Source organism: Periplaneta americana, chromosome 2, assembly GCF_040183065.1.
Source record: "Periplaneta americana isolate PAMFEO1 chromosome 2, P.americana_PAMFEO1_priV1, whole genome shotgun sequence".
Taxonomy (NCBI): domain Eukaryota; kingdom Metazoa; phylum Arthropoda; class Insecta; order Blattodea; family Blattidae; genus Periplaneta; species Periplaneta americana.
The window spans coordinates 111,440,958-111,457,257 of NC_091118.1; the positions used below are offsets into that span (position 1 = coordinate 111,440,958).

The window sequence follows — 16,300 nt, forward strand, 5'->3', positions numbered from 1 at the left end:
GAAACATAAAAGAAAGAGGAACAGGAGGACTTTCTCAACTAAGAAGTAAGTGGTGTAATTTATTGTGTGATACATTGTGCTAATTTATACATTCAATAGTGAAGTAAACAAGAAAAAACAAAGCAAAAACACTCTAGTGACATGTATGAACAACCATACACATAATTTCAACAAGTTGTGTCTTTTAAGTACTGTTTTTGAATTTGAAATAAAAAAGTGAAATGAAAAGGTTTGTCATGAAATTCACGTAATTATAAAATACATTTAAAGTGATTTTGCAAACACACCTGACGTGATAGAAGCAAACTGATTGAAAATTCAGATTCAGCACATCGACATTATATAAACTCACATTACTTAGTTTAGGCAACAAACACAAAGTTGAAATTCGCAGGCTAGTGAATTTATTCAGACTCTTCGTTACCTTTAACTCTGGAAAACACTTTTACATAATATTTATGAATATGTTATATTAGAATATAGTACAATATTAATAAATATAGCGTAATATAATAATAATAATAATAATAATAATATTATTATTATTATTATTATTATTATTATTATTATTATTAATACAGAAAATTTGAAATACCGATAATGTAAATTGTAAACAATTTTAATAACCACCACCTTGACAAAATTCTACTAATTTAAACTTAAATTTTCATGTGTCGGATATCCGCTTCAATGCCATTTTATCCCACTGACAACTATCGACAGTCTCGTCATTCGGTCGGCCTGCTGGTCGTCCTTAAGAATTCCGTCTTTAGATTGTCGCTTGCCTCCGGAGCTCTGCATTCCTCCGTATACTCTCTCTACCATCTACGATAGTACCGGAGATCACAGGAGAGTTTTATTCGTAGACTAATATTCGATTCCTCCGTCAGTAATATTTGTCCGCTGAGCAACACTAACTGTAATAGTAACTAAGTAACAATAAGTGCACTGTAATGGGTCTGTTTCACTATAGTTTTATGTTATGAATAATGGTTTCCCTAGCAAAAAGTTTCTGTGTGGGAATTTTAACTTTTAAAGCCTAATAACAATAGCTGTAAATACAACAAAAACACGATCGTGCAAACAAAAAAGTAGTTTCTTCATAATATTATATATTGATATCTGTCCCCGAAAATTGCGAAAAAAAATCTGATAACGTTATTATAACATACTGTAACTCATTGAGCTTTTACTATTACACTCTGAGCACCCGTTATAATTCAGTCACTTTCATTATAAAACTAACAAATAGCGAACATAGTACTATATTACCGTCTATTATTGAAGTCCTTAAACCTATTTCAAAAACATTTATGATTATTACTATTAGTAAAGTCTTTTGTAACTCTGCAGTAGAACATTCTAATCGCTCATAGTATGGTTGAGAACAGAAAACTTTCTAACGTCCTTTCTCTGTTTTTTTTCCCTTAATTTATGTAAATTATCATTCTCTAAAGATTAATTTGGAGACTGCCATCTATTTTTATTTCTCTCCTTGCAGGCTCACCTCTGTACGATAAATGATAAAGTTGCTAATCAGTTTATATATTTTCAGCTATTTTACACAAATTTAAATTTCAGTTAAGAAAATATTAGTGTTTTGATATTGCAATAAATTTTTAAACACTTGCTGGGACTACAGCCGTACAACATATTACGATAGGGAGAATCACTTGAAACAATTGCAATACATACATATGGCGCCGCGTCACATCGGCAACAAGCGAAGCGATGCTGCAAATGAAGTAGCCGCCTCTGAAAGGCACACAATTCAACTAGTACCAAAACGAAACGGATTAATTTTTCTGCAGAATTTTACTTTACTGTGCAATTTATAAATAATAAGAAACATTTCCACGTTACTAATATAGAGAAGCCGTATAACACCGCTATTTGCAATAAAAGATGATTACCTGATTCCCACAGTCAATTGTAAAGACTAATCTTGTATGGTGCTATTCATAGACATTTCGCTAGCCCGGGCTACGAGCGTGTTAAACAGGATTCATATCATATCATATCATATCATATCATATCATATCATATCATATCATATCATATCATATCATATCATATCATATCATATCGTTGACACTGGTTTATGAATACGAAAAACGTTAGTTCGCTGATCATCCACCGAAAGCCCGCGCTAAGAATGTCTATGAATACGGCCGTAGTCTTTGGGAAATTAATTCGCACTTGAACGTTTTGTTGTAGTCTTTGGGAAGCAATTTCCCACTTGAATGCTATGTTTTCAGAGTGCTATTAGTTTCTTACAAGTGAACAATAAAATTATATCATTATAAGAGACTAATACCATTTAATGCATCTATGAATTTAGAACGTCAATTTTCATTAATAACGACGTAGGTCTAATATTCCTATAGATGGCAAAATACGAAGAGTTTTTTCATTACTGTGCAAAATTAATATATATTATTTTATAGTAAACATAATTAACAACAAAAGGTCAAAGGCTAACTGGGATTTTCAGGTGTCTGATCGGGTCAAAAGCATAATAGAACTGATATATTTAAATCTTGGGGTGCTTGTACTTAACTGTCCATATTTTACGACTGATCTATCTCGCATTAGTACAAGCTATATTACAATACGGCATTATAGGATGGGGTAGTGCTTATAGTACCACCCTCATGCCAATAATTCTTCTACAGAAAATAATAATAAAAATATGCCTTAATAAGCCTCTTGATTATCCTTCAGAGCTGCTGTGTTCAGAATTTAAAGTATTTGACTTCCATCAAATTTATAACAATGTATTACTGAATTTCGTACATAAAAACTGAAACATATTTAATTTATATTCACATAAATATAAAACCAAAAGATTAGACAACATATGCTTGACAGTTCCTAAATGTACTGCAACTGTAGCATATAATCAGAGTAGCAACTTCGGTCCAAGGCTTTATAACATGATAATAGATAAATTCCCAAACATACAATTTGCTAATGCTCCTTATTTTAAAAATCTATTAAAAATTGCTGTTAACAGAGAAAATTTAAAGTTCAATTATTATTATTCTTTTTTTCTTTCATTACTTTTTACTCTGTTATTCAATAAAATGTCTTAACATAACGTATGTGGAATGCCCCCTGAGCACGAGTATGTAACTCTTTCTGGGGGTGCTAGAGAGTCGTTATATTTAAAAAATCAATAGGTATCTTTGTTCTGACAATAAAGTATTATTATTATTATTATTATTATTATTATTATTATTATTATTACTATTATTTCGGTGAGTCCAGAGGGTCTAATTAGTCAAATCCACTGTCATAACCTCCACGCTGTGACTTTCTGCGATTTCTTTTAAGATGCGAAAGAGAGAATGGTGTGCAGAAAGCAACGGGAAGCTACCGCATTTATCTTTCCCAAGATAAACTGATAAAAAAAATAGTTGAATCACTGACTAAGGAGAAGCCTGCTGAAGAATAGAGTGAAAGGAGTGGTGAAGACTGGTTACATTTTATTTTCAACAATAAATAAATAATCCTTATAGTAGTCAACTAAATGAAGATAAAACTTTTTGTGTGTAGGATGGTTAGAAATTCAGAAATGTTGACAGCAGATTCTATGCGATTCACGTGTCAGAGATAGAATGAAATTATAAGACTTTTGTAATAGATTTTGTTGGAATAATTAAAAAACAGAAGTAACAGATAAAGAAGTTGGGATATTGACTGCTCCTTACAGTTGTTTGCAATCTTAGAGCTTGCCAGAAAGTTTTGAGTAAACAAATTCAGTTTTAATTAAGTGTCGTGTTAAGAGAGCTTTGGTTGTCATGGGTTGGATTTCAAATCCAATTAATAACTTTCAAATGTTTGCTACCGCAGAATCTCTTCTATTCATTATACCGAAAGATAACAAAAACTCTTTGTTTCAAAGTCGTAACAAGATTGATACTGCGGAAACAGGAAACAATTGTTTACTTTCATTAACATTATCACATATACTACACAGCGTAATATTCGAATGTTCTAGTGGAAGAAACTTGTACAAATATTTTCAATATGTTTTTACTCTCAACAATTTCACATAATCTTACGACGTCACCCACTACAACATTTCCTAATTTATATTCGAAATTCCGTTAAACGACGTTTTCGCTTAAGAACATTTTTCCACAACGACGGTACTAACCATGTAGCGGCACGGACTCTGTGCAGCGGAAGTTTAAACTTTGATTCATCGGTTAAAAATAGAGGAAAATTGTTCGAGATATGCGATTATACATGTATCTCGATTATCTCGATAGGTTTAGAATAACTAGTCCGCTTAAATATTTCGAAAGTTCCATTCTACAAGTCTCAAGTGCTTGAAAGAAGTTTATCCGTCAAGAAAAGATATTTTCAGCAAAACTTTCCGAATAAATACACATAAATAATCTTATTCGAAATAAATTAGTAGTTACATAGTGCAGAGATTAACATCTTTGTTTTTTAATACGTACAAGGTCAGAATTTAGAGTTTACATTCTTATACTTTTAAGATTGTTGATTTTTATTGTTAGACAGTGACGCAAGCAATACCTTGACATATTCTACATCCCATACGGTAAATTGGTAAAACATTGGCGTTGTTTCTGAAATCAAGGTACGACGGATATGAAAAAACATTCATTGGCAAAATACAACCGACGTATATGACAATTCGGTTTTCAGTTGTACCCGAGAAGTGACTAGCGCTACGCAGATTATAGCCAAATCTGCAATGACAAGTTGGGTTGGGTATATTCTAGTTGGCTGCGGCCTAACATTCATGACATATTATTATGTTGATAGTGCTTGTGATGTTGAAAATGTTTCAATCTTTAGATCGTTGTATAATTATTAAAATTTAAGTTACTAAGGCGTGACTGCCTTAAATTTTAATACAGTATTTAATAGATAATAATACTAGTATCTATCAACCCTTGCATGACTTCCAATAAACATTGGAAAATATTTAGCTTTATTAGCAATAGCTACATAGAGAAAGAAGCGATTATGTTAACGTTGTCTGTCCTGGTTAGACGTAGATCAATGCTCGGGGAACATCAATTAAGTGGGTTAATCTCCTCGACTTTATATTATAATATACGGAAAGTGGTTCCTAATACAGTTCAGTAGTTATGATTAAATCAGTTCTTTATCAGTGAAGGATATTATATATTTACCACAGTTCATCCTCATTTAACGTAAAATAATGACTAAGAAAAAAACAGCATAGAAAAATACATCATCATTTACACGGGTTGGACCTTCTAGGTTCGTTCCGCTCACTCAGGAATAAAGGATAAAATGAAGTCCTCCACTGGATAAAAAGGAACAATTTCCTTGCGCTACAGCCGATGGAGGGCTAAGGCATAGGCCTACTAGCCTATTTCCGGCCTTATGACTACATGCCTCAGCTGAGGTGAATGATTAACTAACCAGTACAGAGGTAGCGTGTGATTAACATGATGATTCCCTCAGACACTAAACTGGCTGGCGAAATCGGATTTCACTATTCATTGTAGCTCCTCATATACTGGCCGAAATTTCATTATAAAATTTCTTTCCCTCATAAAGACTTAAACCATTCCCTAATGGTAGTTTAAACCACGTAGCTACGGCATAGGACCCTTCACTGAATATCACCCAAGAAAAGGAAACGAAAAAGGCCGTACTTACTAGGAAGGATGTAATAAGGGACACACGCAGAAAAGGAATATGGAAGATGAATAGTCTGGATTGCAACTTCAAGGGGAAGAAAAATGTATATTTTATGTATCTGATATTCATATGAGTATATAAAATGTATCAAAATTCTAAAATTAACATGGAAAGTTACGTTATATAAAACTAAGGCAGAGATGTAAAATGCAACATACACAGAGCCTTCAGGTGTAACAATATATGGTCTATTACAGTCGTATATGATTGTTTGTTATTCCTACACATCTTCAGCATTTATTAAAGCCAATTCGAAAATATAAATGTATAATAAAATATACTACGTGAATATGCAGTATACAGTAAAATATACTTCTGAAAACTCGACCAATCCTTAATCATTTCAATACAGATCGTGCTAATTTATTTTCAAAATTATACCTTTCTCATCACACATTTTGACAATGCCTCGAACATCACTGTCTTAAATGTAGGAAACATTGAACACACCAACGTTTGACACAGTACAGAAGTTATTTTGGGCTAATTTCTTCTCTAGTCGATTAATGATTAGATAACTAAATTCACACTCTCAAATATTATTTAAATGTCGCATCCACATCAGTTCCAACTGTGAAATATATTCCACTGCAATAGTAACGCCGAAAGGTAAAAGATATGTCACAAGGCTCGGATATTAATTCCGATGGAAACGAACACACTGTTCCTGAATACATTTGTGGCAGCAATATATTGGCAGCAGATGTCGCGAGCATTGGAGATTGTCATATGGCTGTGTCTTTCGGAATCACAGCGATTTTCAACAAGAAATCGATTGTAATTCTTTCTAGGAAGCGAACACATCTTGCGTATTGTGTGTACTCTCTTTTATCAGTTCTATTCCTGACAGTTACACTAGCGAAGTCATTATTTACATTCCAAACCAAAGTACTTTAAGGACAAATTACTCCAAAACAGCTTTAGAAGTAGGTCAATACGAACGAGTTTATATGTATGTGCCGGCTAGAGTGTATGTGTTTATGTGAATCATATGTAATGTATGTATGTATGTATGTATGTATGTACGTACATATGCATGTACTTATATTATGTATTTAGATTCTGTATACATGTAATGTAATATATGAGGACTATATTATACATATACATATATATATATATATACATACACACGTACAAAATATTTTGTGTACGTACTCTATAAATAGAGCTTACATTATTGAAGTAGGCATTAAGTAAGTAGCTCACCTCCCTCTTTGAAAGCACAATTTCGTGTCTCAAAGTACAATGTAATGAAACGTATTTAACTTTGCTACCCATGTGTATACAATAAAACCATACCTTCGCCTGAATTTTAGAGTTCCGAACCCGGGACGGATCCATGCCCTAAGGCTTACATTGGTCCATTACGGATCCTACGTATGCGATGACTGCCCAAGTCAGATAGGTTACGTGGGTAGCATTCGTGAATACGATGATGACAAGTGGGTCATCCTACCTTAGACCTCACAGAGCCAGATCCCATCCGTAGACAGTATCCGCTAAGACCCAGGGTTCGGAGTCCCAAGCCTTTCCTATACCAACATCGGAAATCTGCTCTACTTTGGAGGCTTCACCCTAGCCTATTTTCAATTACTGCAGATGATAGATGAATGAAACGGTGAGGAGATTGAGTGTGCTGGCTGAATAAAAGAGGAAAACTACTGTACCTCGAGAAAAACCGTCCTTTTTCAACAACAATTTCGGTCACGATCTGGTAAAAGATCGAACCAGGACCATCTGAATGAAGAGCCAGATCGCTGTAAAATCGTATCACCATACACACAGACTACTTTTAGCAGAACTCAAAATATATTTCTTTGCAAATTCTGTTTTCGTTAATTTTTTCATAAAGTTAATTTCTTAAGTTTAAAATTGGTTAAAAGGCAGTAAATATTGCAATATTAAGAAATATTAAGTAAAATTCTAACAAGAAAATAGAAACTCGATCAATAATTGCTACACATTTCAACTCGTTTCGTTTTCTCTGTCTGTATATTAAAAAAAAACTATCGCCTACTAGTGACTTCGTGACCTTTTGTCAGAAACAAAGAAGGAAATGATGTTGGTGCTAAGGCCTCTCGAGGCAAAAAGAGCGTCACTGAATCTAATGAAGTGAGAGGAAAGATGTGTCCCTTTCAGATTCTGTCAGAAGCATCGCCAGTGATGTCATCCAGACATGGAACAACTATGAGATTCTCTGCAGCTATCTAAAATGACAGATTGAAATCGAAATCCAGGTGTCAAGGAAGAGAAATGGCGGAGGGAAGTCTCAGCAAAAACATATTAACAATGGAAAAAAGAGGAGGAACGAAACTGATTCCCGTTCACTACCTTCTCACCCCGCTCAAGCACAGATGCGAAGACTGTCGGAAAACTATTGGGACCTCTAAGACGCAACGGAGTTCAAAAAAAGCAAGTACGAAGTCGTATGAGTAACAAAATTCACATTTCAGTAAATTTCTTATTGCGAATTATTGTATGCAAAGACAATTTAAGTAAACAGTGCTATTAGTGTCGGTATTCCATGCTGACGTATTAAATTGAAATATCGGTACTCACCAATGAGAAAATTTTCGGCCTTGGCTGCCAGCACTGTAACATACTCTCTAAGGACATCACGGTATGATCTGAAAGGGCTACACACACTCAGAGACCTATATCATGAGACGGTCTCTTCATATAGTCTCACTGATACAATTTATTTTCTTTTTTACGGTAACTGAAATCTATAGGCTATGATGAGATGATGTCTTAATACGGTATCATTGGTATAAATATTTTGCCTCCATGACAGTATACACAGATCTGCGTCAGTAATATGATATTCTTGGCTAGAAGAACATTGCGTCCATTTATCAAGAATATTAAATTCTTGATATGGAGATATATTACTGATTCATTATCATCATTAGCTGCAAGCAGCAACACAATCATCATCCTTCAAATACGTAATAGACCAAGTGGTCTGTTAGTCTCGCATCAGTCATCGCTGGGCGACCAACAGATTTTCCGTTAAGTCCACATTTTACTTGTAACATGATAACGGTGGTACTAATCAATGGCAGACGTTCGAACAAGAGCGAAATGGAGGTGTGCAGTATATTCAATGTAAGAAGACATTACTGCTTATAATATATCTTGAAATTAACGTCTTAGTTTTAGTGGTCATACTTTGTTTTACTTGATTATTTAACGATACTGCATCAACTACAAGGTTATTTAGCGTCGATGAAATTGGTGATAGCTAATGATATTTGGCGAGATGAGGCCGAGGATTCGCCATAGATTACCTGACAATTGCCTTACGGTTGGGGGAAACCTTTCTCTTAACACAAATATGCATTTAGTAATACTAATTACTACAGATATAAATGTGACCCGTTGCGCGAAAAGGGGCATAAAGTCGTGAAAGGAAATTTTACAGGAGACCAAATAACGAATTTACTGTGTAAAAGCTGCACTTCTATGTTTTGACATCAAGTGCTACCTGTAGGCTTTTTTCATACTAAACTAGGACGTAGTTTTACACAGTACTTCGTAAATACCTAAACAATTCTTATAGTTGCTAAGAAAACAAATGAAGACTTTAATTGCATTTTTCTCGAAAAGTGCATAATATAACATCAACATTCAATAAGTACTGTATTAAAAACTATAGCACCTAGAACCATGAATTTTTTTTTAAATGCTCAGTATTTCATCCTCATTTTGAAACCACAAAAAAATGGTAAATCCGACTTTAGGTCCCATTTCCTGCAACTAGTCACAAATGTTATTTCTTTCAGATATCAATTCAGTAATTTAATTAAATTAGTCAAAAGTTCCAACATTAAAATAAGATCTTAAAAACTTCAACCTATTAAAATTATTATAACCAAGTTCATTATAATTATCTGCATTGAATAAAAAACTACTCAAACTACCGTATTATGGCACATAATCCAATTGTACGACGCTCGACCTCTGGAGGATATTGCTTTATATATATATATATATATGTTTATATTTGTATATTCATATATTTATATATATTAGAGTAAAACTTGAGACTTTCACACAAGAGACTATGTTATTACTTGTGAACACAATTTTTGTTCAACTTAAACTGTATTAGTGAAAGTTACGAATCAGTGTTTCATTCATTATTTTTGTAAACTACTACTCAAAAAGTTCCAAGGTCCTGGATCAAAGGAAATGCTACACTAGGCATGCTAAAAATATTATCTACATTTATTTTATTTCAAGGACTAGACGCTCTGAGAAAGGAAAACGGGACATTTGTCTTCTTACTTTTCATGTACTTTTTACCAATGAATTCCCCAACCAAGTCTGTATCATCTATGTGACAACTCTCCGTATTGTATAGTATTGTAAACGGACAAGTAATAAATTTACTGCATAAAAGAAATTCGAATCCATACCGTCGGCAACCAAGCAGTCACAAAACACCACCAGTATCATAGTATAGGCGACTGGTAGGCCTATATTTTTTCCATTAATATTTCGGCAATAGGCCTAGCCACAATTTGATTCACTCTATAATACATGCCGAGATTACTGAAGCTAATATCCTGTTGTGTTAGCTTTGATCCTAAAAAACTTTTATTTTCCAGCGGGAATTAGCCTGGCCAATTTGTCACTTCTGTTGCAGTGAAACAACACACGCATTGAAATAAAGCGTCTCACATTGCCCGCTCCTCCCCTAACGATGACAAATCTCGCAGATGATGACAGAAACAGTGCCGTCATTTGTTTCCACTTCTAAGGCACATGACAAGTTGTTAGTGTTTGCCTACCGGGGAATTATGCGTTCAGGGATTCACGCACCATTTCGATTCATGTTTTATATGTAATCACCATAATTATATCCACAAATATTCTTCTTGTGAAATGAAAGTGGAAGACTAAGCGTTGCATTCGATACACTTTGCGACTGCCAAATTACAAATCAAGATTTAAAAATTTCTCAAGGGTGCTGGCTACATCACATTTATATGATACTTTTTTCCTTTAGTATTTTCTCATTTACTTATTTATTTGTTTTTTTCTGCCTATAGGTTCTTATATAGAGTCCGGCATTTGGTTCTGACGAGTTTCGAAATGCTGTTTTAAAGGGACTAAAAGGTTTAAAAATTAAAAAATAGCATAGTATGTAGCTTGAATAATGCAATTTATTAGAGTGTCTTTATTTTTTTTTTAATTACACATTTCAAGTGATCCCCTTGGTATCTTATGACCTGTTGTAATCTTACACCAAAATTGTTCATGACACTTTGCAATAAACCTGGGGTTTCGTTGATTCCTTGCACTTCAGCCTGTATCCTATTCTTCAGATCATGGCTAGAGGGTGGTCTGGTTTGAAACACTCTTGCTTTGAGGGTGACCGTATGGCAGTGATGTCAAAGCAAGCGCATTTTTCTGACCTTGACGTCGTGCGCGGGCAACAACCGCTAGGCATGGAAGGAAGAAGGATTGTGTATATGAATAAGGAGTCTGTTGGATTAAGAAAACAGTGGTGCACAAAATTCAAATAGAACGTAAAATTTTATGTCGTTATTTTATATGGCTATTTGCTGTTTTTTATTATCTATATTGTCTGTAAAACAAAATTCTAACACCAGTTTCTTAATAATGCAGTTAGTAACATAATAAAGAGTAAGAAGGAATATTCACATAAATTTCATAGTAGTAAAGTTATACTATATTAAGTGAATGAAACATCATTCATAAAGACAGTGATATCCCAAAGAAAGAGATTAAGCATGACATGGTAAGTTGGAATTGATATTGATGATATCTTTAGTCCTATAAAATTAATCAATAAACTAATCAAAACAATATTACAGTACAAAGCAAAGTTACCTGGGTATATGTTTCAACCGTAACTAATATTACATAACAAAACCCTCATCGCATTATGCTTTTAAGGTGATATTGGTGCGCAACTTCCTATCATCAGAATATTAAATTATTTTCTCGAAATCTGCTGAAGCTACAGAGCTGACGTTTTTACAATACATGGTCACGTATCTTAGTCTATGATGTAACAGTAGTTCCTTTGTTAATTCATTTTCTTACAAAAATTTTCCAAGCGAATATTTTCAAAAATTTCAATACGTATCTTCAGTAATACATATTTACGATATATTAGATTTACGAAAACATTGTTTGAGTACCTATAAGGCTACTAAATAAATATACTTATTTGAAAAGTTCACCTTTCTGTAAAAAGTTGAGAAAATACTGCTTTTGAATAAAAAGGAAACTCGTGAAAAAGAGCATTAAAATTGAAACTTGAATTCTTTAATGCACTTATACTTCTCAGAGAAGTCTAAAAATTAACATGGATATAATTTTAATAAGTTCTGTTCTCATTATTCATTGAATCAGTGCTGGCCATCCCTATATATAGCTCTACCAAGCGGTATATTCTACCTCTCTCGTCCGTCTCTTTCCTTCCCGCTGTAAAGCGCTCAGGTTCTCCTGAGTTCTGAAGCGTGCGCTTGCCCGTATGAGCATCAGTTGACATGCCTGCCCGTATGGTGTGCTGTTTCTGCTGCAGTCATAATTGGTCCCTATTTTTCGAAGACGGAAATGAAAGAGCTGTTATGGTGTGAACGGTATCGACAGATGTTACAGACATTTAAAGGTGCACTAAACAGGAAAATGTTAAATGTTATGTTTTATTTAACGACGCTCGCAATTGTCGAGATTATATCAGCGTCGCAGGTGATGCCGGAATTTTGTTCCGCAGGAGTTCTTTTACTGACATGAGCCTGTCGCATTTAAGCACACTTAAATGCCATCGTCCTGGCCCGGGATCGAACCCGCAACCTCGGGCATAGAAGGCCAGCGCTATACAAAGTTGCCAACCAGGCCGACACTAAACAGGGATGACATGTGGTTTCAACAAGATAGGCTACGGCCCATACTGCCAGAGACACACTGCGATTGTTGAGAAATTTCTTCCTAGGACGCATAATTTCTCCCGGCTCGATTCCCAGGTCTAACAGCTCCTGACTTCTTTTTGTGGGGACACCTCAAAGCAAGAGTGTTTCAATCCAGATCACACTCTGTCCATAATATGAAGAACAGGATACAGGCTGAACTGCAAGAAATCAACGAAACCCCAGGTTTATTGCAAAGTGTCATGAACAATTTTCGTGTAAGATTACAACAGGTCATAAGATACCAAGGGGATCACTTTAAATATGTAATTTTCAAAACATGAAGACATTCCAATAAATTGCATTATTAAAACTACATAGGCCTACTGTGTTATTTCTTTTAATTTTTAAACCTTATAGTCCCTTAACAACAGCATGTTGAACATCGTCAGAACCAAATGCTGAACCCTGTAGTACAGAACTATAGAGATATAAAGATATTGAATGTGGTGTACAGAACGGTGTTTGGAAGAAAATAGGTGTCTATTTTAACATCTAATTGCAAAAATTTAAAGCTCAGAGTGTTCACTCAAGTGGAATATCGTAGTTACTGTTAAGGTAGATTAGGTAGAAGACACCAGTGTTTAAACACTAGCACAGATGTCAACGGAACAAAGAGGGTAGCTGAGAATCTAGGAGCGTGTTAGTACACTTCTAAATAAATTATTTGTAACTCCACTCATTTGATCCTATCAAGTGAAGAGAGTAACCGATTAAAATTAACTGAACTTTAAGCTATTAGTTACTAGGACGTACCTTCTCCAGCAGGGGGTAGGTGGGGTTGAGTCTGGATTACACATGACAGCAGCTAAGTACGACAGAGTAAGCGATTGCTGTCCTCAAGATATACGAGAATAGTACCTGAAATGAAAATATTTATGTTTTAAAAACATGAACTTCCAGCAAACAATTCACTAAGTAAATAACACAAGACATCTTTATTTAAATTCATATTTCTATCAGCCTTGTACATGAAGTCACCAAATGCCCGTACATCTTGAATATTGTATTTCTTAGGTACTCATTAATTATTGGTGTATTATTTCTTTATATAAAAAATAAATGGGATATAGTGGGACAGAAAAATCGCAATTACAACAAAGATGATATGTGTATACGACTATTATTCACAGCATTTTATTATATGAATCTGAGATGTGGGATACTAATCATAGAATTAGGGGCAAGCTTCTTGCTACATATACGTATTACCTAAGGCAGGTATGCAGAACTGGGCGACAATTGTGGCGTTACGTCACTCATCGGAATACGTCATTCACCCCTTCCTTCCACCTCCGCGTCATTGCCTTGGTAGGGGATTTATATTCAGTGTCTGTCATATGTAATTGCATACGGGCCACAGATACGCCATTCAACGCCGGTGGACTGTGGACAGACCAACTCTTTCCCCATGCTTTCCACCCCTCTCTCGTCAGTTGTGTATCGCTGGCCTAAGGAGAAGTTGTAGAAAACAAAAATTAGGGAAAATAAGAAATAAGGGAGTCAGGAAGGTAACTAATTTCAAAGACACAATTTTATTAATAGTAAATGGAAATAAAGATGCTTAGATGGTCCAAACACACAAAAGGACGAATGAGGTTACATGGCCTGCGACAATTCTGTTGTAGAATGGATACTACTTGCGGTAAGAAAGAAACGACCGAGATAATGATAGAGAGACGAGGTGGAAGATGCAATGAAGGCTAGGTTGCTAGAAGAGGACATATATTAGAACTGAATTGAAACTGGAAACAGAGGAACGGTGTTAACAGTAATAAAATGTATGTATACGTATATATTTCTTTATATGGGATAAAGGTTGGTAATATTGTGATACTAATAATATTGTGATAGTACTTTTGAGAATTTTTACAATTTTACTGAGCGAGAGAAGGACCGGTTTTGCGCTGAACCTTGTCCATGAACATTCCCTTAATACGTTGACGCAAAAAAAAAAAAACGATCTTTCCCTCGCTCAGTAAAATTATAAAAAATTCTCAAAAAGAAATATAATATTATTAGTATCATAATGTTACCAACCTTTATCCTACACAGTTCTTTTTTTAATTTCCCATAGTATTCAAAGCTAACTCAGTTGAGATTCAGTATATATGTGATACGGCTGTTACTTCGTCTCTTGTCCCAACTACATATCCCAACTCCAATAAAAGTAACAGCATCGACATATTCATCAGCATTCCGGAAGCGAATGGGCTGTAATTTCATGTTTGTTTAAATATGTTCATTTATTTTTAAATTATAATCCATTTAAATATTTTCCATTAACAATTTATTAACATATTTTTTATCAGTGATCGTTACTATTCCTTCCTATCTTTCAGTTAGTCTTCAAGAAGCTCAAGAGCAGTGCCGAGGAAAAGCAATTTTTTTTATTATTTTAGTTGGTTATTTAACGACGCTGTATCAACTACTAGGTTATTTAGCGAAATTGGGGATAGCGAGATGCTATTTGGCGAGATCAGGCCGAGGATTCGCCATAGATTACCTTGCATTCACATTACGGTTGGAGAAAACCTCGGAAAAACCCAACCAGGTAATCGGCCCAAGCCAGGATCGAACCCGCTCCCGAACGCAACTTCAGACCGGCAAGCAACCGCCTTAACCGACGCCGGTGGCTAACAACAATAAATACTTGCATGGTAGAAACTCGAATACGTCGTGCCCTATTTTACGCTGAACATCTATGCGGAAATGAAACATCAGCGAGAACGTATTATTTCATTATTGCAAATCAAAAATTAAAAGAAAGGTTCTCTGTTCAATTAAAAATCTTTGCTGGAGAATCCATTCAAAAATAGGTACTCTATTAACGACCGACATTCAATTTTATTGAAATTGATTTTTTATCTGATATAATTTCTTTAAAAATACACAACCTATACATCGATTAAACTTTTTATCACCGAACAAGGCATAACTATTTATCAAATAACGTAGGCCTACTCTTGTCCACTGTAACCGCGTTTGCTTCTGTTTACAACGAAGGTCCAAGGCTAACTATGTACTTCTAAAATTATTCCTTAATACAATATATTTCTTCATTTATTTTTTTTTTATTTTAGTAGGTTAGTTTACGACGCTTTATGAACATCTTAGGTTATTTAGCGTCTGAATGAGATGGAGGTGATAATGCCGGTGAAATGAGTCAGGGGTTCAGCACCGAAAGTTACCCAGCATTTGCTCACATTGGGTTGAGGAAAAACCGCGGAAAAAACCTCAACCAGGTAACTTGCCCCGACCGGGAATCGAACCCGGGCCACTTGGTTTCGCGCCAGACGCACAGGTGTGGACTACATTTCGTCTTATCTTTATACATTGGTATAGGGAAAGCAAAAACACCACAACATATTAGGACAGAGATCAATAGACTATAGTTAAATGTCGATAGAGCGACAGGTGAGGACTAGAAGAAAAGAGTTCAGTAGCAAAGGTAGACTTTTCAGTTCGCCATAACTCCTAGAATGTCTCTGAGGCGAAGTCGGCCTCCTATAGAATATTCTACCGGATCTTTCACGGGATAAAAGGAGATCTGTTCATGATGCTTATTATTGTACCTTCCTCTAGTGAAGAGATCTAGAAAACATGGAAATTCTACCTCCTCGCTTCTTGTACGC

At 34.9% G+C, this 16,300-nt stretch overlaps 1 long non-coding RNA gene across 1 annotated transcript in view; it reads right to left on the reverse strand.

The window, feature by feature from the left end:
• LOC138695291 (uncharacterized) overlaps nt 1-16,300 on the reverse strand; it is an 816,951-nt gene that overhangs the window by 618,891 nt on the left and 181,760 nt on the right. The window contains exon 2 of the long non-coding RNA XR_011331118.1: nt 13,422-13,526. This is a non-coding gene — a long non-coding RNA (uncharacterized lncRNA). The remainder of the gene's footprint in view (nt 1-13,421; nt 13,527-16,300) is intronic.